Here is a 4,589-nt window from a genome sequence, read left to right on the forward strand (position 1 = left end):
GGGAACAGTGGAAGGATCAAAGCCTAGCTAGCTAGTACCATGAAGTAATCCGTGACTCCATGAATTTCTCTTATTTTTGGTGATGAATGGTGCCAAGATGATGGGGTCACCAAGGCTTCTCACACTTGGGAGAAAATCAAGAAATCCATGAAGGGATAATACTTTCCCCCATCCTTCCAAATCCATCAAGATGAATTAACTTTATAGTCTTTATCAATTGAACGTGACCTTGGACTATTATTACTCAAAGCTTATGAGCCTCTAAAATTATGCATGAACAATGACAATTAAAATAGATTGCAAGGTTCTCCCAAGGTCTAACTCCTTGCTTGGACACACTCTCTTGAGTCAATGAGCACCACAACTCTTAAAGATACCGTCATATGAGCCAAACTAATAGCCAAGAAGATTACCTAAAATGATCAAAGGAACCATATAGTGAATGATAATTATGAAATGAATGATTGGCATTGTGGTGCCCACATAAATAATGGGTGCAAAGACTAATGAGTGGCCTAATGCAATCACTTAGAACCCACGGGAGCGAAGCACCAAGCAATGCTACCAATGTGGAAAAACTAGACACCTTAAGGCCAAGTATCTAAATCCTCCCCAAAACTCTAATTTGAATGAACCAATTAAAAGATGCCATGGCAATGGGAATAAAACCAAATACCAAAACAAGGAAGAGTAGTTGGAACTAGAGTAAACTCTATGATAAGCAAGCAATCAAGAAGAAAAGCACACCCTCAAAGATGAATTCAAACAACAACCATACGTGCAACAATAAGGCAACCAATCGTTAAGTCTTTTTTATCCAAATACCAACCGATCGTTAAGGATTTACTAATATCCCAACATTGTTTAGCCAATTGATGTACAATATGTTTTAGCCATACCTAGATGTTTTTATGATAGTATTCTTTGATGATATACTTGTGTATTCTAAATCTCTAATGGATCATGAAGTTAAAGATAATGCTTCAAACCCTTTCCAAGAACTAGCTCTATTCCAAGAAGGGCAAGTGTATATTCAACAATACACGAATTGAGCATATGCTTGAGGGGGTGGCTGGTAAAGAGGCCTACAGTTTCCTGCACGGCTTCTCTAGAAAAGTAATAGGTGTCTTCATACTCTCTCTATTGGGCTTAATGGGCTCATCAACTTTTGGTAGAGGCTTGTGTTTCTTCAACTTGATATTGAAAAAATCTTTGATAAGCTAACTTGGGACTTTTTAAGGAAAGCTCTTCCTACAATGGGGCTTGTTGAGAAAATAGTGAATTTACCCTTCATGCTAGAAAACAAAGTAGAAGCTCAAGTCTCCATTAATTGCACTCTTCTTGAATAATTTCTAATAGGATGGGAAGTAAGGCAAGGCTACTTGATTAGTCCACTATAGTTTACTATTCTAGGTCACCCATTATTATGTATGCTAATTACAATGGCAACACACGACCAAATAGAGGGAATTAAATTCAAATGTAAAAAAGGTGACAAGGAAGGGTTTCATACATGACCTCCTAATGATGGTCAATCCCAAGAAACCTAACAATATAAGGCAATGTTTGCCTTGGGTATTTACAAGAAAGCAGTAGGCTTTGCAATAAACTTGCAAAAATCTTAGCTAATAAGTGTCATAGAAGACCAACTAGGAGATTTGAGATGGTCATGTAAAATCTTCAATACAGGGGCAATTTGCGAGTATCTTGGATTCCCAATTGGGGCAAGTGTGAATGGGAGCTTGAAGAATAGTCAAGATAATGGAGAAATTAAGGAGCAAGTTGAACAGTTAGAGCTTGACCTCGTGGCCCTTGCATGTAAGGTTTAAGATATTGAAGGTTTTCATATTCCACATGATTAGATTCTATTAATTATGAGATGGAATAAGACAAAGCACAACAAATGGGATTTTTGTGAGTGCACAATGAAAAGAGAAAAGTGAACATGGAGAGGAGACAAAGAGAGCACGCAGGAGAGAGAAGGAACAATGTGACTACAATGGTGGAAGGTATAAGCCTGCGATAGTTAGTCCCAACACATAGCTCTACACATTAATGTGGATGCCAAATGATAGTAGGGGGATGACAGAATGAGGAAGGTTGGTTGATCATGAAGAATCAATGATTGATAATGGATAATGAAAGTGACTACCCATATATAGCAAAAAAGAGAGAAAATCCTAAATGTCGTCAAACCTCTAAAAAATAGTCAAAAGTGCACAAAAAGAAATACCCTAATGTGCCCTCTATCTAAAATGTCTAAGACACACAAGATGACAAACGAAGGCATTGTCAGAGCTCTTAATGTCCTGGCCTTGACTCAGACTGAGACTCACAGGTAGGAGATGACCAAACAAGACACACATGAATACTAACACCCTCTCTTGAATCTTGGATGTAGTGGAAGGCCAAAGGATCTAGATATCAATTCGAGGGTGGCAAGAAGAGCGTTGATGTCAATATAGTCCATTGATTATGAAAGCCAACCAAGGAGCAAGATCCCCTCTCCATATAAATAGTCAATTAAATGGAAGGCCACCAAAGGACAATGGAAATGGAGACACATCGAATGGATCACTCTAGAAAACTCTAGTCAAGGATGGGTGAGCCAAGCTTCTAACCCAACTATGAGACAATAGTAAGGAACTATAGAAGGTGCCATAAGCTACATAAAAACACTAGGGACCAGGGCAAAGCACCAGCGGATATGGTGGCTTGATGACAAAGAAAAGGGGTAGCTGCATAAAAGAAAGGCCCAAAGTAGACTAGAAATCATGAAGCAACTCCTCAAAATCTTAGGAAGTCCCCTTTGAAACAAAAAGGGCCAAAAAATCCACAACTGCATCACCAATATCATCCCCCTCTAAAAGGGATGGGAGGTACAATGGAACCACCAGAGGAGATGGTGGGGGATGGGTTGGAACCTATGGGATAAGTGGTATGCAAATGGAAATAGGTGTGGCAATAGAAAGATGCCTCCGAGGTCATGCACAAAGAAAGGGGAATGGAACATAAATAGCCTCCTCTCTTGCCAACTTATCACAAACGTGGCTCTAGTAGAAGAATCCTCAATAAAGATGGCTAGCTCGATGAAGATAACATAGGTGTCGAGACAAGGAAGGGCATAAATTGAGAGGAGAGAGAGGCCCAAGCTTGGAACATGTAGGGCCTAAAAAATGGACTATACCAGCATTGGCACTCTTAAAGAACCATGCGTGGGAGCTAGAGATCTTAAAGAGGAGCATGTTTTTTGTGATTCCAGATATCTTTAGCACCAACATTGGGAACTGTATACCTATGCTTTGCCTCATCCATTGCTGGGCAATCTTTTGATAGGATGAGTGGCCTATTTCTTGTTTATAGATCTACATTTTGCAAGCAACCCTTCAGTGTAATACTTCTTACAATTACAAAATAACTCCTAATTGTTGGCATGTCCTTTGTAAGTGTAGGCGACCCATTTCCAAGAGCAGGCAACTCATTTTCAACTAGAAAACCACGTGTACTCCCTATGTTTAACATCTAGGAGTCTCCCCCTAAGCTCCTAGGTGGCATCACAATAGCTTGGGTGGCATATTTATAGGTATCCAAATTTGTGTTTTATGTAAGATACTCTACTTCCAATCCAAGCAATTACTCCTATAGACAGGGCGATCCCATTCATGTTTGTTGTGCTTCCTACTAAGGGTCTTCCCCTCACCTAGATGGCACCTCAACACTCTATATAACATTTTTTCCAACCACTCAAAGGCTTGCTTATTTGATAATGGTCAGACTTTCTTATTTTTGTATATTGGATCCATCTTTCTTTTGGACTAGAAACCCTTTTGGGTGCTAACATCATCATTTATAGAGAGCTTATAGCTTGTGTTTTCAGTCAGCATACCCTCCCAACATCTAGTTCTCCCTTTCTACCTCGGATGCTTCCCACCTCTATCAGTCTTTTCTGATTCATTGGTTGATGGACCCTGTACAAGTGAAGGACATTCTAGTTGTAGCATCTTCTTTGTTTTCTTGCAAATATTTCTTGAAGGACATCCATAGCTGACGTATATGCTATGGGGGATCACGTGGTTCAAGATCATTCCGATCGACTACCAACTTATTACTCCCTTCTGTTAAATTCTTTCAAGGCTTCTAGTCCCGAACTGGCATTGATGGCATCTCCTAAGTAGGTGCTAGTCCTACCCTCTCTCTCCACATTTGATAAGGTGGATGGGACAAACTACCCTCTATGGTCATGCTGCATGGAGTGTCTCCTCACAGATTGTGACATTTGGAATTTTGTTACAATCTATACCTTGAGCTATAGTGGATCCTCATGATGATGTGACTGTGGATTTGGTAGCTTTATGGGATCAGTTGAATGCTAGATCTAGCCCGCTCTTTTCTCGTTTTGAGTTGTATAGATTATGTGCTTGTTTCTACAGGTACATGACAAGCTAAGTAGAAGAAAGGGAAGAGAAAGAAGTTGGAGCCATCTTCCAACTTTGATACAACTTTTGTCAGGAAGCGTAGAGGATGTTCCACATGTGCTCATTGTGGGAAGACCTTGCACCCCAAGGAGAAGTGCTAGAGGATATACCCTC

Source organism: Lygodium microphyllum, chromosome 19, assembly GCF_053477565.2.
Source record: "Lygodium microphyllum isolate KBCC chromosome 19, Lygodium_microphyllum_v1.1.10, whole genome shotgun sequence".
Lineage (NCBI taxonomy): Eukaryota > Viridiplantae > Streptophyta > Polypodiopsida > Schizaeales > Lygodiaceae > Lygodium > Lygodium microphyllum.